General features: G+C 43.6%; 1 protein-coding gene across 3 annotated transcripts in view; it reads left to right on the top strand.

The window, feature by feature from the left end:
- The window catches only part of GRAMD1B (GRAM domain containing 1B), a 1,455,160-nt gene that overhangs the window by 743,102 nt on the left and 688,114 nt on the right, over positions 1–23,944 (top strand). The window lies entirely within an intron of this gene.

Here is a 23,944-nt window from a genome sequence, read left to right as displayed (position 1 = left end):
TGTACCATGCGCTTCTGCCGTTGTTAATTCAAGAAAGTTTGGAGCCCCTGGAGAGATATCAGAGAACACGATTGACTTTCAGACTTCTGTTTGGTCATGGTCCTGTGGCCTTATGGGCGAGAAATCAGGTACTATGTCGCAGTCAGACACACAAACATGACTTTCTAGTGTGTATAACAAACTAGGCTCGGGAGATAAACATGGCTGTCCTGGCCTCTCTGTTGTTGTTCTAACAGGAAAAATGATAAGATTCTTGAAAAAAAAGTAAAGCAGGCAACCGAGCTCTCAATGATGTCTGGTCATGATGGGAATCTCCTTTCTAAAACTAGAGAGTGTGCTGCCACCGCACTCCGTCTACTATTGAAAGGGCTGACCTGCCCTTCCACACATCAAAGCACCCTAGCCATCCACAAATTCCATACTCTGCATGCCCCTTCCTCCGTGCCCCCTGGAGGTTAGCATATGTAAGAAAGGAGGTGCAGTGTCTGGTATGATCCACTGTGAGAGTGAACCAACAGTTATTTGAGCATCAGAATGTGTCTCTTCATTTCTTGGTGTCTGACAGTGAGTTTTGCCTTTAGGTGTCTGATAGTAAATATTGACTTTTTAATGTCTAACAATATGTGCTGGTCTCCGAAAGTCTGATATTTTGCGCTGGTTCCTTGATGTCTTGCAGTGTTTGTTGGTCGCTTCAAGTCTGATAATGTGCCCAGGTCTCCGAATCTCTGATGGTGGTCTATGGAAGTTAGATTGTATGTTTGATCTAAGGATGTTTGACTGCTTGCTGTTGGACATGGCCCTTCCCAGGGGATTGCTCTAAAACATTTTGCTGTTTTTCTCCTGGCTTTTGCTGATTATCCTTTCGTGGCCTTAGGACTCTGGGCACTTTTCCTCTGTAATGCAATGTGAAAGCGCGCATGCGCCCTTCATACATATGCTGGGAAGTAGTGCTTACCTGATTAGTTTAGGTGCTGTACCTGTGAGTACCCCCTAAAGAGGTATACCACATTCCAAGGGCAGGTACTGCACTGGCTTCTAGTGGGCCACAGCACTGATTGTGCTACTCATGAGAATAGCCTTTCTAACTTGTCTCAAGCCTGCCATTGCAGGCCTGGGTGTGCACATTTGCACTTATGCTCAGGTTGGTATTTATAAACCATTTGTCAATGCTGAGTCGGCCCTTCACTACCACTAGGGCATCCCTAGGGTAAGCTCTGAGGGGTGGGGCAAGTGGTTGGGGAAAGGCAGGGCAGGTGCAGTGTATTCCCTGCCAAGTTAGTGAACAGTCCCCATGTGGGGTTCTCTACCTAGGAGGTCTGCTCTTCCCACGGGTCAACATGGGGGAATTGCTGAATGAGTTTTAAACTACAGTTTTAGTTTACAACAGAGAGTAGCTCATGGTCCTTTCAAACATGTCACAAGCCTGCCGTTGCAGTCCGGTGTTGCCTCATTTGCACTTATGCTCCGGTTGGCCTTTCTAAATCATTGGTCAATGCTGAGGGTGCCTTTCACTAACACTAGAGCACCCCTAGGGTGAGCCATGGGGAGGAAGCAAGTGATAGGTGGAAGGTAGGGCAGGTACACATGTGTGCTCCCTGCCCAGGTAGTGAAGAACCCCCATGTGTGTTTTCACTCCCTATGAGGTTTGCTCTTCCCATTGGTTTATGTAGGATAATAGCTAAGATTACTTTAAGCTGCAATGGTGGCTTACAGTGAAGCAGCCTCATGTTGCTTACTATCATTGGATTCACAATGACAAATCCTCCTTGGGTTAAAGGTGAATTTGTCTTTAAGGGCTTAGAAATGCCACGTCTAGAAAGTGGACATTTCTCTGTGCTAAATTCTTTGGTGTGCCTTCTAGCTTGACTTCAGTCCACACTGGTGGCTGAGGGAGCACATCTGTGCATTCCCCAGAGACAGTCATGAATAGTGGGCATCCAACTGGAATGGCAGACCTTTGCCATTCGAGGATTTGCCTGGATAGATTGGGGGGAGAAGGTTGACACTGGGAAGCCAGATCATGGCCCTACTAAAGATTAAGATCTGCATTCCAAGGCATCAGGACTGAAATTTAGGGGAGACATCTGTGGTCCAAAAGGAAACCCATTGAACCACAACAACTTCAAAGCCACACTACAGTATAACTACTGGGGCCATACTTCAGAAGGACAGAAATACACTTGGGACCACACATCCTGGACTGCGTGGTGCACACTGCCAAAGGAATCTTTTGTGCACAAGGAGGAGACTGCCATTGGCAGGGGCCGAGCACCCTCCCTGAATAGTGGCTGACTACTTGCGGCTGTGTGGCACCCTAAAGTGTGCTCTGCAAGGATGCATTTGCGTGCCCCCTGTTCCTTCTGGAGGCCTCAGGGACATCAAAGACCTCCAGTGAGGGACCTACAATTTCTACGTGTTCCAGTGCCCTCTCAAGCGCTTACTTCATCTGCTGGATCCTGACAGCAGTGTGGTGTGAGCTTGGAACGAAGTATTGTGCCTGGACACCTGATTGCCTTGTGTGGAGCCCCCAAACCATGCCCGTGTCTAAGGAGTGTGGCCCCTGCATTGTGGGGCCTCAGCACGCTCAAGCGTCTCATTGGTGGTGAGCAGATTCACTGGTTGCAGGACTCAGTACGGCCCGCTTCGTCGTCCGTGCCACATCTCTCACGTGCGACATGCTGACTGCATGCTCATTGCGTGCAGTGTCCGATTCACAGGTTGGGACCCTCAGAGGGAGGGTGCATCTGTAGTAGTGCCTATTCTACCTCGTGCAGTACTACTGAACTTGCAACTGTGCATGTGGGACTGGATTGTTGTTTGTGACTCATATCATTGTGTACGGGACTTTGTGCCTTATTTCCAGGAAGGTACAAAGCACCAGACTCTGGGTTGATTGGGACTGAATTGTGTGACACAACTCATATCACAGTGAACCAGACATTGAGTCTCATTTACATGTAGATACGGCGAACTAAACTTTTCGTTTATTGTGACTGAATTGTTTGGTGCGACTCATATCATTGCGCACCCTACATTGTGCCCCATTTTTAGTGAGGTACAGAGAATCTGACTTGTGGTTCATTGTGATTGTATTGGCTGTTGCAACTCAGATCAGCATGAACCAGACGCTGTGCATCACTTTCCGTGGCGTGCAGGGACTGTTGCACCCCCCCCATTCACTGAGTATTCAGTCTTGCCCTTAGTGTGGCAAATCAACTGCCCTCTCCTCACCCGGCCTGATGACTTTGTATTGTCAGGTAGTATCACCCAGATCAGGCCTGGGTGGTGAGACTAAGTGAATGGGCTGAAGGACACTTCTGGGAACGATCTGAAGTGGGTCGGGAGACTGGGTGACACCCCTGAGCTTCGTAAAACTGGGCTTGTGCCATAAAGCGAATTGAGGGACCTCTTGATTTAAATGAGACATCATCTAGCACGTATCTGCTCCACATGAAGTGGGTGAACTTCTCAAGTGGTGGCCAATCGCCCATATGTATACTGTTACCTTAAAGGTACTCCAGCCTTCTCCCCAGGACCCTTGACTAAGTGTGACTCCGACCTTAAACCGGTACAGTAAAGGGTGTTTTTTTTTTTTACACTAACCTGTGGGTAGTGTAACAGGGGGGTAACTGAGAGGTGTGGGAGGGATTGTGCCTCAAGGTCCGCATTCATATTACCATCTGACCTGCAGGATATAATTTGCACTGTGTTACGGTGCTGAGTGTGTGTGTGCGCGAGTGTGCTTCATACGGACTGGCCGATATCCTTTGCACTGTGTTACGGTGCTGTGTGAGAGTGGGAGAGTGTGCTGTATGATAACAGCCTGCTAATAGTTTCATTGCGCAGTGGTATTATACTTTGTTTCATTACCTAACGAATACCACATTTTGACATTCGTTTACTTGTGTGGCCTTGGCCAACGGTGCTGCTGAAAAGTGATATAAATTCCTGTGTGTACACATTCGTGATATTGTTGTGACCTGGAGTGCACCCTAGAAATGTGTGGATTTGAATTGTGTTATTTGCCAGGGTAGGTCCAGTCCTAACAACTTATGCCCCGCATAAGGGTACGGGGATAAAATCGGATTTTTCCCAAGCGTGGATATTATTGATGTCATTTTAACACTGTTGGGCCTAGTACTGCTGGTAAAATTTCCAAGTCTGGTTTATGCCCAGAAAAACATGATGTTCACGTTGTGTTAACCCCTTCTGTGCTGATGACGAGCCCAGGCTCGTCATACAGCACGGTGCTCGTGTGCTGGTGACGCGCATGGGCTCGTCATGAGCCGTGGAACGCTCACACGTGGGGATAATTCCCCCTCAGTGCTGAGCGTTCCATTGCGCGGGCGTGGTCATGACGAGCCCAGGCTCGTCACCAGCACACGAGCAACGTGCTGCATGACGAGCCTGGGCTCGTCAGGAGCACCGCGGCGCCGTGTGCGGCCCCCCTCTCCCCGCTCCGCGGGGGACTTAGCCCCGCGGCGAAAGGGTTAATTAATGTGTGTGTTGAATACAATCTTTATTTACATACTCCCCCTGTGAAGTCTCTCTTGTGACGCTCAGTGTATTTATTGTGTGAGAGTGCTGTGCCAATGCTTTACACATTGCCTCTGTGATAAGCCTGACTGCTCAGTGCCAAGCTACCTAAGGATGAGTGCAGGTTTTACAATGAGTTTAATCACCTAACCCTGACAGGAGTGGTAGGTTCTGCCTGGCTTGGGCACCACCTCAGCCAACCAGAAAGTACCAGTGGCAGCATGTAGTCATCGTAAGCCTTTGTCTGTTGTAGTGTGTCTTGGGGTCTTTAGGAGTCTGATAGCTTCTACTGTTCTTAAGAGAGTTGATTTCTAGATGTTGATTATTTGCACTGGCAGTGCTCGCTAATTTCAGAGTCTAACTGTACTTGTAAGCCTGCAGAAGTTTGCTATGCTTTAATTTCCGGGTTTCTGATTGGTTTACCTGGTTTGTTTGTGTCAGTTTCCACTAGTGCGCTTGACGTTGCCCTTACATGCCTGGCAGCATCACTTGTATTCCGCTGTCTCTTCCCTCATCCCTGGCTTCCTGCGGCAGTGCTCAGGCCTCGCATTCGTCCTCCAGCCCGGTGAAGCCAATGCTGCTGCTCTTCCAGCAGTCCCCAGGGGTAGCTTCAGCGATTGCTCATATCTGGAGCAGTGCTTGAGTGATTGGATATCATTTCCCTAAAGGCCAGTGTCGCTTTGCTAACGGATCAGACTTGCTCTGCTTTTTAGAGTTGGAGTAGTTGCCTGTGCGCTCTCATCTCTCCTACTCATTGTCCTACTTTTGTCAGCCCTGGGTACATCTGCTCCAAATATGTCTTCTCTTTAGTGCACCTATTCTGGCAATGAGTGACATCTTTTTATTTATTTTCTTCACATTTTGTATGTAGCACAACCAACGCAGACTGGGTGTCAGTGCGCTTTCCAAGTGAAGTTGATTAGGGAGCAGGAACATTCCTTACAAAGAAATTTGAAGAAACTCAAAAACATTTAGACATACCTTGTATATCTACATCTGTCTATCTTAGCTGTACTTCTGAAACCTCTGCCACTCGTTTACCTCATACCTAAAAATATGTTTCCACCATACTTCTCTGTTTTGCTTCCACCTTTTTCACTTTCATGTCCATGTGCGCCTCTCTATTTCTGCTACTTTTACTCCACTTATTCTTTCTGCCCTTACTCTGTATTTTTCTACTTCCACATATTTCCAGTCTTTTCCCCACTGTATCGCTCTTTCACTTTGCCACCCTTGTACCTTCTTGCTTCCTCCTCACTAGCCTTGAGTACCTCCATGTCCTTCTACCCATTATTTATTTTGTTCTCCATCTGTCAGATAACTTGTGTATTCCCTACTCAACTTCTCTTTTAGAATTTTTTTCTGTACCATATGCACTTTTCGTCTGTCCCTCACTTTTCATTATCAGCCTGTACCTCTCCAATCTCCTCTGTACCCCACGTATGTGACTCTACCTCCCATTCCTTCTCGCTCCCTACTTTTCTTCTCCCCAGGTGAACCACTCTCTTCCTCTTTGCTTGCCCTCTATCTCTCTTCCTGCTACCTTTCACCTCATCAGTACTCCCCTCTCTTCCCTGTTTTTCATATTTTTCATTGTCCTATGTGCTTCTCTGCAGGACAACTGCTACTGTACAAAGCAGAGTCACAGCAGCACTCTAATTGACACAAGAGGGGCCAGACTGCAGCAAATGGTGTAAAAATGTCCTTGATTCTTAGAGGTATAGAGCCCCCCCAAAAGGCCACAAATCTTTCCCTGGACCTGTCCTCAGATGCATCTTTATTTAAGAAGCTGTGCAAATTGAAGTGATGCGCTCATGTCTTTGCTTCTCCGCACTAACCTTCCATGAACTTCTCTTAAATTGTGGGTGTCGTGCTGATGTTCGGTTTTTTGTTACTGTTTTTTACTGAATTGTGAGTTTTGATAGCTCTAGCTCTGCATTGCTTTTTGGTTATTTGTGCTTTGTCAACTTGTTGAAAGAGCTGAAAGCAAGCGTACTGAAATATAAGGGGACAAGAGAACTTGAATCCAGCTTGAAGAGGTAAGCTCGTGTCCAATTCTACACTCCCATCACCTGATCTGTGAGCAGTTGAACAAAGTAGCAAGCTTGAAAAGTGCAATCGTCAGGAGTTTTCCGAGTTGTAAGTGGTTTGGTTTGGATCTCAGGGAGTGGTTGATTGTTTGCCACAGACTGGGGCTATGTGCTACCAGGCTTTGTTTGCCACAGACTGGGGCTATGTGCTACCAGGCATCTTGCTCAATTTGACCTCCTCATGAATGATCAGACAAATAGATGATGATCGGAGATTTCTGACTCGGTTGTAGTTTGTCGCAGGTTTCTGCAGGTGTTTTGAGTCTTTGCCACTGAAGGCTTTATTGTGAGTGCAGAGACTCTTAAATGTGACCTTTTCTTCTCTGGGTGCCGGGAGGAAGCTTTAAGTGCTGAGTCCATGTGGTGGAAATTGAATAGGTTTAAGCACAGTCTAGCTACCTGGTTATGTAGTCTTTATGTTTTGCTTATAAATTAAGTGTGGACAGCAGTGTAGATGATGTTGCACTAGACCATCATCATAGCAGGCATTCTGTTCAGCTCCACTTAGTGATGGGGAAGGAGTTTACAGAGAAAGGAGAGGTGGAGATTGAGTCCCTTGGCTGCTGTGTTCATCTGGGGCATGAAACGTCAGAGTCCAAAAGTATCTCCTGATGTTTGGCATTGTGGACAGCTGAAGGATGGGTTCATAGATATTGGGCCAATCGCAGGCATCAGGGCTCAGATGATCCTACTACAGGACTTATTTTTTAGGTTTCGCGCACGCTGTACTTGAGAAATCTATTGTTTTTAATATAAACTTAAAAGGGACTTACATTATGCATCCTTTCTTTCCGGGCTTCCTATTGGTTCCTGTGCATGCCACTTTTCTCCATTTCTATTGGCTGTAGCATATTTTCCTACATTTACCAACGCTTGTTCCTTGTTTACTTCTCTTATCAGTTTCCCGCCACCAAAATACTGTCAAAATCCTCTTTGGTGGGACTATATTTTCATAAAGTTTTGCCCTTTTACTCTTGTAGCATATTTATATAACAATTTATCACCAGAGAGATTAAGTGTTGCATAGAATCATCACATGATGTTGCACAGCGCCGCCGAGATTCGTACGGGGATCCCTAGCTACTGAGTCAGCAGCTCTGGTCACCGTGCCACATCCTATCCAACCCCATGTTATCTGTCAAGGAGCTCCTTCCTTTTCCTAGACAATGATTGATGAAAACAGCTCTTTATTCCCTACATAGGTGAAACAATGCATTACCAGTGCTTGTTGTTTGAATGGAAGCCTTAAAGGGAGGCTTCTTATGAAAAGCCAAAGTACAGGGAGTGTGCGATGTAGCACCTTTTGATGGGAGTGCCTTAAAATGACTAATACATGCATCAAGACTGGAAGGCCTACGAGGTAGTGTTTCCCCGGGCTTGTGTCCAGTTTTTCCTATGATTTATTGTCTACTTTTTTGTCTACGGGTTTGAGCAGCTCAACATCATCATGAAATTGATTGCTCAGTTATTGCATCCAACTAAAGATGAAGCCCTTCTCGAGCGATTCAAACTGTTCTGGCTTAGAGTGTTCAGTATGTTTACGAGGAAATAAATTAAGAAATAGGTTCGTAGTTAGCAGACAATATGCAATATATTTGATATATTGGATAAACAGCATTTGCCTTATTTGGAAACTCTGTTCATTGGGCATGATTCGCAAAGCTCTTATACCACGAGCTGATGTGATTTGCAAACGTAAAGTCAGAAGTGAGACACATCTACTCTCAGGAAAATCTTGTGGATCGGCCTACTCTGTTTTTTAAGCACCAGTTCTAGGGAACTCTCATTGACAACATTCTTACTGGAATAGAATCCCAGTGACAATCCTCAATCCCACAAATGTGAATTTCCAGTCATTGTGTTCTGCCACTGTCCAAAAAAGTTTAAGAACATTATTAGCCTTTTACGTTTGAATTGTGCATGGAATATGAGTCGGTCAGTCATATATTTGGGCTTCTTGTCTATTTGAGCTCCACACTCAGTTTGGATAATGGGAGTGGTGCTTGGTGAGGAGAACACCTATCCCTTGTCTCACAGGATATGAGGGTCGAATCCATCCACCCCATCGGATAAAGGGCCAGTCATTGTTTGAGTTTGTCCTCCAACATGAGCTTCTGTGTGCCACTCAACAAGCAAACAGTTAGCATCATGGTCATTTGCCTCACCCTGACACCCAGCTTCATGCACTGGTGATGTTGTCATGGTAACATGACATCCACCACTGCAGATTCAGGCTTAGAAGGTTGACTCAGGAAAGTCCCTCATCAGAGTCCATCAATGTTGATGTGCTACCTATCTCCTGAGGACTCTTCAGGAGAGCACAGGTCTCACTTGGAATAGGAGCTACCATGTGATCCTGGCACACAGAAGGTTGAGCAGTTGACAGAAGCCTCCTCTACGGGCCCCGATGTACCCATAAACACTGGATCTGTGCAGTAATATCCCACCGGTGCCATTCATTTAGAGGGTAATTCCCTTAAATGGGAAATAAGTATGGGCCCAGTTTTCCCGGTGGATTAATACTACCAGTTACCATCTTCTCTGAGAAGAGGACACAGGATGAAGTGGGCGGGCAGTACTATCATTGCATGTTCCACATGTTCTGTAGAAGAGTCGGGCTAGGGTGGGGCAGGGGGACCAGGGCCAGGCTGCTCTTTTAACCTACGTCTAAAATAATTCTACCAACTTGGAAATTCAGATGCATGAACATTTTCCACTTATAATTGGGCAGAGCAGTGTCCCAGCCCGGAATACTCTGGTCAACTCATAACGGGAATGGAGTCTACATGAGCAGTTCACATTCCTCCCTTCTCCGTGGCCCTCACACTTTCTATCTTGGGGTTATGGTGCTGTCCACTTGCATGCAGAATTTTTTTAGATCTGCCATGTAAAGTTAAAATAGAAATGGGGTTTTATATCCCATTCATACTTTCCTACCACAAAAATTGCTTACAAATGAACGTTCTCGACTGCTCTTTTCCAGCCACGGGCCACGGGCCATGGCCACTGCAGGTAAGAGCGGTGGGGCTGGCTGAGGGGTGTGTGTCGGAGGGGGAGGGGGTACGGGGATATTTAGAAACGACCACAAGGGAAAATTAGATAATGTTCCCTCGTTGTCGTCGCTCGAAATACTCCCCTACCAGCCCCACTGCTCTTACAGGACACGGCTGCTCTCTTATCAGTGCACCACATCCACCTCAGCCAAATTCAGCCTTCATAAAACCTTCAGTGTCCTCTTTAGTTAGATTGTCCTCAGTTGATTGGTGACAATCTAAATTCCTTACCTAGATATGGGAGATTAAACGTGTATCATATATCTGCTTCTCTATAAATTGTTAGGAAATATGAGTACGCACAGATTTCACTTATTCTTAAACTCTGATGCTTTCGGAGCAACTGCACGAAAAACTGTGAAAAGATACTGAGAGCTTAAGGTATAATCGGATATTTATGGTTAATTTTTGGTTCATGCCAGGGGCCATATGTGGTCCTAGGACAGGTTGGGAATCCTTGCAGTGGGAATGGAAAAGCTCAGTGAGGGGCTAGGATTATCGTCAATCAATATTTGTAAAGTGTGGCCCTTTCAACCCTAGGAGTATCCGGACGCTGAGGCTGCTGCATCTGCATCCAAGAGCCAGGTCTTGAGTCTCTTTCTGAAGTCTGCCAGGGAGGGGGCCTTGCAGAGGTTTGGCAGCAGTGTAGGAAAAGGAGCGTCCCACACAGCTGGTGCGACAAATGCAGGGGCGTGTGCGAGGGCTGGTGAGGAGGAGATCCGGTGTCTCGAGGGAAGATGGGAGTTCAGCTGGTGATTGATGTAGGATGGTCTTTGGTCGTGTAGTGTTTTGTAGGCATGCATAAGTATCTTAAACAGGCATCTTTCCTGGATGGGAAGTCAGTGGAGGTTTCTGAGGGGCTGAGAGATGTGGGTCCATTTGGAGAGTTTGAGGATGAGTCTGGCTGTGTTGTTCTGTATTGTTTCTGAGGAGCTGGATGGAAATGCTGGTGTAAAAAGCGTTGCTTTAGTTGAGGCGGCTGTTAACGAGGGCCTGTGTGATGTTCTTTCTGGTGTTCAGAGGAATCCTTCTGAAGATTCTGCAGAGCAAGTGAAGGGTGTGGAAGCAGCAGGAGGAGGTGACTGCGTTGACTTGTCGTTTCATGTTGAGTTGGCTGTTGAGGATGATGCCAAGGTTGCGTGCATGGTCAGTGGAAGTGAGTGTGGGTCTGAGTTCTTCCTGCCACTAGCTGTGGTCCCACACTGAGCTGATTCTGTGAAAGATTAGTACCTCTGTTTTGCCGGAGTTGAGTTTGAGGGAGCTGACTCTCATCCAGTTAGCTATGTCAGTCATGGCATTGCAAACATTGGTTCTGGTGTTAGAGGTGTCCTTGGTGAGTGAGAGGACAATTTGGGTGTTGTTGGCATAGGAGATGCAGACAATGTCTGCGAGGGGGGTCATGCAGATGCTGATCAAGGTGGGGCTGAGGGAAGAACCTTGGGGTATGCCGCATATGATGCGCTTGGGAGCATAGTTGAAGGGACATAGACGGATACTCTAAGTGCATCCTGAGAGGAATGAAGTAATCCATTTGAGGGCGTCTGGCCTGAGGCCTGTAAACTCTCTGTATTAGTGGTAAGATGGAGATGTACATAAGGGGACCATTGCATGTTGATGTTTCAGGTGAGGAAAGGACATCTGGTGCCTCTGCGCTGGCATTTCAAGTGATGGGAAGTATAGCCCTTTGGTGTGGCGGCCAATGTCATGGGTTGGTAGTCTCTTATTTCTCTCAGAGGAAGATAGCGAACTGATACGCCTTTATGCTTGAGAGGAGAGAAATTATGGTTGCATCCAGAGTCATGGTGCTCATTGTTTTGTAGGAGGTGTCAGGATTTCAATCAGGTGGTGTGGGAGAGGGGAAAAGGGGAGTTGAGGACTCCATTTTGAATTAGGAGATCCGGAAGAGGCGTCTTGGAATTGCCTTATTGTAGGAGTGGTATGTTATGTATGTGCTAAAGGATGCGTCTATTGTGTTGGTCTTTGAGAGCTTCAGGCACAGTACCAAACTTCTCCAACATAGGACACATAGATTTGCACCTTTCCACTCATAGAGCAAGGCACGTCACACTTTATCAACTACCCTCACTGACACTAGCACACTGAGCTGCAGGTGGGGCCAAACCCACTGTCGTGACTGGATTGCATCTTTTGCCCTCAAGATTGATGAGGAAGGATTGTTATGCTACACACCTAATCTCATCTAATGTTGGGATGCTACATATAATACCTCGGGTAGTGCAAAAGCCCCAAAAGTAACATGCTTGGGCAAAGTAAATAGGTCTGGTATTGCCTTCCAGTCAATTGGCTTTGCAAGCGGTTGTTTTATTTTGCCATTATTTTGGAAAATTGTATTGTTAGGGAGCTGATGGCCCTTTTAAATAGAAACTTTAAAACATTGGCTACAAGCACAAATATTTATTTGCTCAAAAAGAAAACTTTGCCATAGTAGTCCCTTGCACTGAAGGAAACTACTTTGATTGAAGATGTGCTCCTTGTGAAAGAGCAGAATGCTGTCAAAGTAAAGTTAGCCAATAGCTGAAGTGAGCTGACCCATTGGCCCATGATATTTGCAGTAGTGGGTGAAAGAAATTGTGAATGACACAACAACTGACCATTGGAAGAAGAGGGCTAGTGGAAAGCCCAAAACTTTAGATGCCATAAATAAATAAATATATATATATGTTGTTATATGGCCCTTGGAAATGTATTTGGCAGAAGGTCTACTACAATTGAGCAATGTGGATAATTATGTGACCTCCAACATACAGGAGTATAATACGTCAAAACAAATGTATTATGATAAACTAATGGATTGGAGGGATAGAGGAATCATTGAAGACAGTGAGTACAATTATCTCCTGTGTAGACATCCACAAATTCCAGCATTGTATTTGCTCCCTAAGGTGCACAAGAATTTGGAGGTACCCCCCGGCAGACCCATAGTTTCCTCCAATGGGAGTCTGCTCGAGAATACCTCCATTTACATTGATCATTTCTTGCAGCCCTTAGTTCGTGCTTTACCGTCTTACATCAGGGACACTTCCGATTTCTTGAAAATCATTAATGATTTGACGTGGAATGAGAAGTATTGGCTTATAAGCTTTGATGTAACAAGCTTATACACGAGCATACCGCAAAATCTTGGTGTGGACGCGTGTAAACATTTTCTTAATGATCGGTCTATTAACCACTTACTCCATACACATATGTTGTTGGAGATGATCAGTATTTGTCTGAAGAATAATTTCTTCATTTTCAACAAAGTGATGTACAGGCAGACCCGGGGGACCTCGATGGGAAGTTGCTTCGCCCCCAGCTTTGCGGGGTTGTACCTGGGCTGGTGGGAGGAGCAAGTGGTGAAGAACATCTCCCACTTTTCTGACCACGTGGTCCTCTGGGTCCGCTTCATCGATGATATTTTTTGTGTGTGGAAGGGTAGTTTGGAGGAGGCCGAAGAATTTGAAAACATCTTGAATGATAACTCGTTGAATCTAAAATTTACCAGCAATATGCACAAAAGTCACCTAGAATTCCTGGACGTTCACTTGGCTGTTGAGGGTGAAGTGTTAACCAGTTCTCTCTTTCGCAAGCCAACGGCTGGCAACAGCTTACTGCATGCTGAAAGTTGTCATCCACCAAACTTGAAACGTAGTATCCCTTTTGGTGAACTTATCAGGGCTAAACGAAATTGCAGCATGCAGGAGTCATATGAAACTGAGAAGAGTGTGATGTGTAGAAGATTTTGTGAAAGGGGTTATAGCAAACATGTCATTAAGCAAGCTGAAACTAAGGTTGAACTCATGGAAAGAAAAGATTTACTGGTTCCCAAGGCTCGCACGAATTCTGACCAGATCAGATTCATTACTAGCTTTGATAGTCAGTCATGGAGAGTCAGGAAAAGTCTTGAGAAATATTGGGATGTCCTAAAACTCGACGATGACATAAAAGAAGTAATCAGTGACCGTCCTGCAGTTACCTTTAGAAAGGCAAAGTCGCTTAAAGACACTCTAAGCAATGCCTTAATAAAGGAAAAAACTAAAAACTTGCAAACTGCTGGATTTTTTCCGTGCAGAAATTGCAAGGCTTGCAAACACAGCTATAAATGTAAAAGCGTAAAAATCTCCCAAGACCAAGAAGAACACAAAATCACGAAACAACTGGGGTGTAACACTGAATTCGCGGTATACGCGTTACAGTGTCCCTGTAACAAATGTTATATAGGGATGACCACAAAAACAGCCAAATTGAGGGTGTTGGAACACATGAGGGCCATTAAAAATGTCAATCCACAGTATCCGGTGGCAAGGCATTTTGCCTCTGTACATAACCAAAATCCTGATCTGTTGAGATTCACGGTGATTGATTGTGTGGAAAAGAAAGAAAGGGGTGGTAACAGGTTGTTGGCTCTGCGAAAACTCGAGTCCCGTTACATCATACGATATAACACCACACATCCGAATGGGCATAATTTGGGGGAAGAATTGGCTGTTCATTTGCAAACTTGAAAATGTATTAATAGCTGTTCACTGTTCTCCATCATTTTCCATTCTTGAAGTCTATGAATGTTTTAAATTCACTTTGGTGCAAGGACTTTTTAAAAATTATTGCATATATTTTTGTTTTTCTTTATTTACAGATGTCATCTTGAAACGTGACTGCTTAAAAATCACCCACTAGGGTAGCACATAGTCTGATTAATTACTTTGATTCGAGAAACAACGTCAACTTGACGGAAAATTATTCTTTGGATTGACTTTGTGGCTTACTGTGAGGTATCACAAAATTGGAGCCTTTGGCTGAAATCATTACCCACTTGGGTTTATTCACGCATACGAACTGGTGTAAAAATGCCATCAAGGACAATCTTTATTAATGGAACATGTTTCTCTAGTATTTGTTAATTCACGTTTTGTAATTGTTACAAAGTGAAAAAAGAAAACATTGTAGCAAAGTATTTCTTTCATGTCCTTGCAAACACGTGCAAGTTTTTTTGTATCATGTCACTTTAAATAGAATGGCCGCTTTGAGTAATGTTACCCGTGAGCAAGAAGCTTGGCTTCGAAACGCGTTGGGTTTTGTTCGTGAGCCAAATAAATACTAACATCAAGCACCATTTGGGCCTCGGCACTGGTTTTTTGATGAAAAATCGTGGTATACCAGGGAAAGGTATTATATATATATATATATATATATATATATATATATATATATATATATATATATATATATATATATATATATATATATATATATATATATATCCCCAACCATACACTTTCCTCGGTTCAAGAAATGATTGTCCAGGCCACTTCCAAGTTACTTAAGCGTGTTTATTTCAAAAAGGCTTTTCTCAACACGTTTCGCAGGTAAGCCTGCTTTCTCACGATATATATATATATACAGAAGGTTGCCCCAATAAATATATCGCACTTGTTGAAAGGGTTATCGCACACACACTGCTGGTAACAGTACTAGCAGCTCTTTTCCTAGCTTCCCTGTGTCACAACTGCCAACCGCGTTTCGAGCATTCTTAGCTCTTGATCAATGGCTGACAGACCTGCAAACAGAAAAGTCAAGTGTGCGACTCGTCTTTACCTCGTGCGGGGGAGTTTTGGAGTATATATGACGGCTTGGTTCTGCCGTGGAGTTAACGCACCACCCAAAGAACGCCACAACGTTGCACAAACGAACCGGCTTTGGCAGACGTGGAAACACATAAGCAACGAGGTGTCACCAAGGACTGTCTTTGGTAAGGGCTTTGAATCCGGTCTTGAAAATGGGGCGGATTTGAATTGACTTATTGCACGAACAATACAAAAGAACTATGGAAAACTAAATCAACAGCAGCATGTTTTAAGACACCGCCCATTGGAGGGTTTTCTCAAAGAAACATGCCACGCACGCACCACATGCCCCACAATGCAACAGTATATAAAGTCCATCTGGGGACGGAAAAAAAGATGATTGAAAGGCAGTTTGGCAGTGGTTGCTGGCGGCGTGTTGGGTGTTGGCTCCTCTGAGGAAGTTCAAGTTAACGGACGAAATGCATAAGGAAAAGGCCACATGCTGACCGACAAAGTAATTAAAGACCTGCAAACAGAAAAGTCAAGTGTGCGACTCGTCTTTACCTCGTGCGGGGGAGTTTTGGAGTATATATGACGGCTTGGTTCTGCTGTGGAGTTAACACACCACCCAAAGAACGCCACAACGTTGCACAAACAAACCGGCTTTGGCAGACGTGGAAACACATAAGCAACGAGGTGTCACCAAGGACTGTCTTTGGTAAGGGCTTTGAATCCGGTCTTGAAAATGGGGCGGATTTGAATTGACTTATTGCACGAACAATACAAAAGAACTATGGAAAACTAAATCAACAGCAGCATGTTTTAAGACACCGCCCATTGGAGGGTTTTCTCAAAAAAACATGCCACGCAAGCACCACATGCCCCACAATGCAACAGTATATAAAGTCCATCTGGGGACGGAAAAAAAGATGATTGAAAGGCAGTTTGGCAGTGGTTGCTGGCGGCGTGTTGGGTGTTGGCTCCTCTGAGGAAGTTCAAGTTAACGAACGAAATGCATAAGGAAAAGGCCACATGCTGACCGACAAAGTAATTAAAGACCTGCAAACAGAAAAGTCAAGTGTGCGACTCGTCTTTACCTCGTGCGGGGGAGTTTTGGAGTATATATATATATATATACAGAAGGTTGCCCCAATAAATATATCGCACTTGTTGAAAGGGTTATCGCACACACACTGCTGGTAACAGTACTAGCAGCTCTTTTCCTAGCTTCCCTGTGTCACAACTGCCAACCGCGTTTCGAGCATTCTTAGCTCTTGATCAATGGCTGACAAATTACAGAGAAGGCAGTGTTTAGTGAAACCACAATTTATTCAAATGAAAAGTCCCGCCTAATAGGCGCAAGGCATCTTGATACAGATAGTCCATCAAATAGTTGCTTGACTTCAAGTTCCATAAAAACCCCAGTGGGTACCGTAAACTCTGTATGCAGTCGTTACCAAGTGGTTAGAAGCGAGTAGGAAAACCGCTGTTTTATATATATGTATATATATATATATTACCTACTGGCGGTCGCCAGTAGGTAGTTATAGATAGGATTTTTTTCAATGTTAAATCTCAAAATTCTATTTGGAATAACTTTGGCGCCGGTTGACGAATCTGACTGAAAATTTCCTCAAAATGGCCTCGCGGCGTTCCGGTCCTTCCCTGAAAGTTTGGGGGGGATTCATCAAGCGGGGGCCGAGATAAAAGGGGGGTCCCAAAACGCGTTTTCCCCATGTTAATTTCCATAGGGTGGTCGATTTCACTTTTAGCCCGAACGGCTGAATGGATTTCCACCAAATTTGGCAAAATTGTAGGGACTGGTAGCCCGATGTGCCTTTGGTATGTCTCAAGATATGTGCTCCAGTGGATTTTGAGTAATTTAGGCTCAAAAAAATATATATATCTATGGCAGCTCCCCGGTACGCGCCCCGGGGAGCGCTCCGGGCGCGCCACGCGAGGTGCGCACGGAAAGCTGATTGGCTCTCGGGTGTCTGTAAACATTCGAAACAGTCTGGAGCGGCCGCCATCTTGTGTCTCGGTAAAATCGAGACACAAGAGGTGGCTAAAACAAAGGGGGAAATGACCATAAGGCGTCAGGGATAGACCCCCTCTGACCCCCTAGGTTTGATGTGGGGGCTATAAAAGGGGCCCGCGGGACAATTAAAATATTTTTTTTTTCGTTTTGCGCAGGGGGAGCGCCTGGTACGCTCACCGGGGAGCGGACCGGGGAGCGTACTATGAGGAAGAAAGAATGACAGAGTTTTTAAAAAATGAAGCCTTTTTTTAGAAATTGGAGGTAGTTCTAAAAAGAACTTTTTTTTTTCTTCTTTTTGTTGTTTTATATTTTTTTTGTGTTTTTTGAACATTTTGTACTTTTTTTGGCTTTTCAAAACAGTTTTATATTTTTTTTGTATTTTTTTAGGGGGAGAAACAAAAAAAAGGGAATTGAAACTGGCTCAACTGGAGCAAAAAAACAAAAAACCCCAAAAATGACTTCTTTTTGGGGCACTTGTGATTGTCACCTGCAAGGACGATGAGCTTTACGCTCTTTTCACCATAGGCGATAAGCTTGCCACATGCAGAACAAGTGATTTTAAGATCAGCAAATCGTGGCTGAATACAAGGCATCATCTCTGATGTTTCTGGTCCCGATGAAGTGGGTTCGTTTCTTTGGGAGGCGGTCCTTGAAGACTGGGGGAGGTTACTGGCCAGTTCCCTGAGCTCTGCACGAGAATAGTTGTTAGGGTGCTTACGGGTCATATGTCGAATCATTGTATTGTTACCAAAGGAATATTTTTTGTTTGGGTTGCCCCTTGAGAGTTCTTCCTTACAGATTAGGCAAGTTACCTTGGCTGCATTCACTTTTTTCTTGCCCTCTGGGAGTGAAAAAAACTCCCATACAATGTGTGACTTGGGCTTGTATGGGGTATTTTGTTCGTGCAGCCATCTTCCACCATCCTCCTCTTCCTCTTCCTCCTCCTCTTCTTGTTGACCACCAATGTAATCTTGAGCTGGTCCTCTTGGTTGTTGTGGTGGTGGTGGTGGGGCAGATGCACCAGCTGCTGCTGCTACTGAAGCCATTATAAAGATCAAAAAGGTACAGAGAGGTACAAACAGGTCTTCCTAAGTCAAAGGACAAAGTCAGAATAAGGAAAAAAGGTGGGGTCTTTCATCATTTGGAAAAAAAAACTGTCCTGAACCAATGAGAAGTGTTATTTTCAGGTCACAAGACCAGGGGCTTCATCATTATGAAACCAAAACTGTTATGAACCAATGAAAGGTGTTATTTTCAGGTCACATGACCCGACGCGCTTACGCTACGAGCCCCGGGTCGCGTCGCGTAAGCGCGTCGGATGTTTACGTTGCGCGATCGTATTCGTTCGAGTACTTCCGGGTGCGCTTACGCCGTGCGTATCACGCGGACGCGGCTACGCGATACGCCATGATCATGTTTTCGTTCGCGATATTGGCGCTTACGGGACGCTCCCCGGAGCGCGCCCCGGGGCGCTTTATAGAAGTACGCTTTTCGGGGCGCTCCCCGGGGCGCGCACCGGGAGCGCTCCAAAAATAAAAAATAAAAAAATAAATAAAAAAATGGGAAAAATTGTAGGGACTGGTAGCCCTATTCTTAAGTGTTTTTTACGAAAATTAACTTTGAAAAAATATGTATTGTGCTACATTGGGCTATATATATGTTAGAGCCAAAATGTAGCCCAAATGTAGCCCAATGTAGCCCAATGTAGCCCAAAGATGGCCACCAGAGACAAAAAAAAAATATAGCTCAAATATAGCCCAACTGTAGCCCAATGACAGAATGTACCAGAGTGTTCTAAACAACTAGAGCGCTAACAGTCTTACTTATAAAGTGAGACTTATAGTTAGGAATTAGCATTAAAAAAAAACTATGAAATTCACTAAAAAAACCATAGGTTTCAGACTAGTTATAGTTAGGAATTAGCATTTAAAAAACCTATGAAATTCACTGAAAAAAACCATAGGTTTCACACCAGTTATAGTTAGGAATTAGCATTTAAAAAACCTATTAAATTCACTAAAAAAACCATAGGTTTCACATCAGTTATAGTTAGCTGGAAATTTTACTGACATAAAACCATTGAAATTCCACGTTATAGTTAGTTGGACTCACTATAACTTGCGCGTGTAATGCACTGCTGATGACGTCACATATTACATCACTCATGACATGGTCAGTGACATCACTCATGACATCACTCACGACATCATCCTTGTGACAGAGTGACAGACCTCCTTTCACTGTAATGTAACCCATGAAACGCATATTGAAAAATATAAATTACATTTTTTTTTAAAATGGAGATACCCATACCAGTTACAACAACCAATTCAATAATTCCACTATCTATATACACATTCACTCATTCACCAACAGTTCTATATAGTCACTCATACATATATACACTCATCATATGTAGTGATACACCTATACATCCTGTTGCACACCGACAGTCATCCAAAAGTTACTCACACACATACTCACACATGCAAATAAACTATTGAACATCCATTTATTTGCATATACAGCTATACACACACTACCACCTTACTTCTAAGGAAACTTACACATACTTACTCTCTTAACCCCTTCGATGCTCATGACGAGCGCAGTTGAGCTGTGCTGATGACGAACTCTTTCAATCTCTCACTCTCACATATACTCACTCATATACATCAATACTCACATATACTAGATTAAAACATATGTAGTTACTGATAAAGACACTAATGAGACAGTCATTCACTCACTAACACACGCATATACACACTCATCCACCCTTACAATCCTACACATATGCTGTCTTCAAAACACATACAAACAGTGAGTCAGTCATTGATGCATCTAGGTGCTAAGTAACACTCCCACCAAACCATACAGATACTCATACTGATACTAAAAAAACATCTAATACCCCATATACACACACATGTAGCTACTCACCAACCCATGCAGCCATTTATACACAAAGTGAAACACTGATACATATATTTAAATATTTAAACATTACTCGTTAATATATGTATTCACTAAGATACACTTAATAAGCCAGTTAACCAATCATTTTTTTTGAAAAAAAACATCCATTTACACACTTATTTAAACATTTATTCTCCCATCGACCTTTACATATACATATATAAAACATATTTATTTTTCAGAAAGGCACACATTCACTGGATGGTGTCATCAGTGATGTCATGAGTGATGTCACTGACCATGTCATGAGTGATGTAATATGCGACGTCATCAGCAGTGCATTACACGCGCAAGTTATAGTGAGTCCAACTAACTATAACGTGGAATTTCAATGGTTTTATGTCAGTAAAATTTCCAGCTAACTATAACTGATGTGAAACCTATGGTTTTTTAGTGAATTTAATAGGTTTTTTAAATGCTAATTCCTAACTATAACTGGTGTGAAACCTATGGTTTTTTCAGTATATATATATATATATATATATATATATATATATATATATATATATATATATATATATATATATATATATATATATATATATATATAGCCCGGAGCTTTTGATTTCATTAAAAAATATATTATCTATATATTTATGTGTATCTATGTATTTGTGTGTTTGTGTGTGTGTGCGTATATATATATATATATATATATATATATATATACATATATAAATATATGAGAAATCAAAAGCTCTGGGCTAACAACAGACATGATAATGCAACTTTTAGCACCTACTTTTCAATATCTGTTGTGGGATCAGGCACACTTCCCGCCTCAAAGACCGTCGCATATGGTTTGAATTGTGCTTTTTGGTTAACCGACATGCAAGTGTAATCTGCATATCCGTTAACCAGCACAGTATCAAATGTCTTTCATATATTTGCATAAAGCATGAGTGGGTCTTGCAGGCCCAATATTCCAAAAGGTAAAGCGAAAATACAAGGATTTGTGTGCTTAGAGGTTTTGGCTGAGCAACCAAGAAAGGCAGTCACCTACATGGCATGGTGCAGGTTTACAGACAAGAATATTGAGAAACTCTATTGGTTGCCAACCTGGTTGTTGGCTCCTTTTGACATTAATAGCTAGTGCTGTGAAGGTTATGCTGGGCTCACAGGACCTCAATGAAAGGGAACGTACATCGCATGCACCTTCTTTCGGGGCGGCCATATTCCATGTTCATCTTATGCAATACTATTTGCCGTGCTGCATAGCTGACGCCCGGACCACATACCCTGGAACTCAGCTGAAAGTGGGTCAGCCTGCTTTGGCTTTTTTCAGCCTGGTATTTGGGTTCTATTGCGGGCCTCTGTAACTATGGCAACGCGCAATGCCTTTATCAGTGCTGTTCCCACTGTCAGGCCATGGCTGCGAAATCAAACCGGAGGTGGTGGAGGGAGGTGGTGCCAGCTTTCCCAATTGGATGTTGTGTTATTTTAACTCATTGTGAAACGCACAATTAGACAGAGCGGTCGAGTCATCGCGTGATCAGCAGTTACGTGATCACAGGAACAAATATGTGGAATCCGTTCAGGGTTGGGTGAGCATTTCAGCGCACGACATTCAGTGGAGCCAACTTTCAATTATTCGCAGAAAACTTGGTGTTTGTACGTGTGTGTACGTACGTACCTGCAGGGTCGGGCTGGCCTATAGGGCAATCAGACCTTGCCAGAAGGGGTGGTCTGACCGGTCAGCGCCAGAGTCGTTTTTGGCTGTTTTGTGGTTGTTTTATGGTCTGGTGGGCAGCGTTTTAACGTTGAATTCCTTGATAGTACAACAAACATTGTCTGCAGCAAGCACAAATGCATGCGGTTTTCATAACTTGCATAACACCTACACAGCCTGTCTTTACAAGTTCAAAACTGCTCCGATCTGCACATTTGGGCCACTTTTTTTTTTAGCTTTCTAATTCACTAAGAGGTAGGGTACTTTTATTTTGGTGCTCGTGTCTTTCTTGTGTCCCACTCAGACCCAGTGAGTAGACACTTTGCATGCTTGGAGACATCATAAGACTTTTTCTTTTTTAGTTACATAGCGCAGTTTTGTCGTAAAACTCTTTAGAATCAGGCCCTTTTAAAAAGATATCTCTGCCGCGTGTTGCCGCGTGTTGCTTACTAAGTCTAATTAATGTGCTATACCATATTTAAGTTTCAATCTCTTTACCACCTCCAGTAGTAAGTTAACAACGTGCTATTGGGGCCTTTATAGAGAGGAGTTCAGAAAATAAATAACTCTACACCCCAATGGAAAGAAATAACCTCATGACCTGAACCTTCGATGGGTAAACAACAATATTCACCATCGATGCTGCCCTGTAACCACATACAGCCCAGGGACCTAAAAAGAGGTGTTGCGATCTACTTCTGCCTTTTTCCATTAAGTAAGAATATTGAAGGTAGGCATGAAAAGGGCACCCTACAGGTAGCGAGCACTATAGAAACATTTTGACAGGAGTACAAATGAGGTGTGTAATTCACTGGTGTGGACGGACACCACCACGAAATGTAATGTCTAATCCTGACTTAGTCACTTTGCCTAAATGTTTTGGAAAGAAACACTGCCATATAAAATCTAGGCATGGCCCACAATACAATGGCATTGCCCTGGGAATGTTAATCCCTTGGCCTTTCCATCAGAAGTAATGCCACTCAAGTTTTGGTCTAGTATGTTTGTTGGGAACTAAGGGGCACATGCATCAATGTAGGCTTTTGTGATTCCTTAATTGCGCTTATTAAGGTCGTAATTAAGGTATTACAAAAGCCTATGCATGTAGGAATCGCTATAAAATGAGCAATTCCCAAACATTCCTTAATTGCGACTCGCAAATTGCGAGTTGCCATTAAGGAATGCCTTCCCATTTATTCCTATGGGCCTATAGGCCCATAGGAATGAATGGGAAATTGCATGTGCAAATTGCGAGTACCCAATAGATACTCGCAAATGGCACATGCAATTTCAAGGGTGCAAGGGTGTCAAAAGGACACCCGGAAATTGATCTGTGCACACATGTTGCGCACACACACGCCCCGAGGGCATGTGTGTGTGCAACCTACAACTTTGAAAAGTGCACTTTTTGCAAATTGCCATCAAGTTCAAATTGATGGTAATTTGCGACCCCTATTAGCGAAATCGCTATTTGAGATTTCATCCTGGATTGCATTTAAGGAATTGCAATATGCGATTCCTTAAATACAATTGCAATTTAAGAAGTCGCAATACATTGTGGTTTCTTAAATTGCGAGAGCCTTTACTTTGATGCTTCATAGAAGGCATTTTTATGGGCACAAACGGCCGATTTTTGAGAATCGCTTCAGTTGCGCTCGCTAAAAAGGTTGATGCATGTGCCTTATAGAAAACAGGCTGTGTGGGTTTTAATCCCGTCCTTCCCATTTGATCAAACTGAGTGATCTTGGCAGTCACCTTTTAAAAATATTCCTTTCACATTTTTGGCAATATTGGTACTGTTTACAATCAGTCTAAAAGCTGTTGCTATGTTTAAGCCTAAAAATACAAATAAAACTTGACCAGATATTTCTGGGGGCGAATAGGAAGCAAGTGCCCATTCTCATGGTCTATTTATCAAAGTGTAATATGGTGGTAAAGTAATAGCCTTTGTAAGAAGTAGGACTGCATTACTATCCTGAGTCTCTAATGTTAGCAAACTGTTTAATCTTGGCCAA

The sequence above is a fragment of the Lissotriton vulgaris genome, chromosome 2_1 (genome assembly GCF_964263255.1).
Source record: "Lissotriton vulgaris chromosome 2_1, aLisVul1.2, whole genome shotgun sequence".
In the NCBI taxonomy this organism is placed as follows: Eukaryota; Metazoa; Chordata; class Amphibia; order Caudata; family Salamandridae; genus Lissotriton; species Lissotriton vulgaris.
Note: the sequence above shows the minus strand (reverse complement) of the source record. Positions and strands in the feature narration are given on the sequence as shown.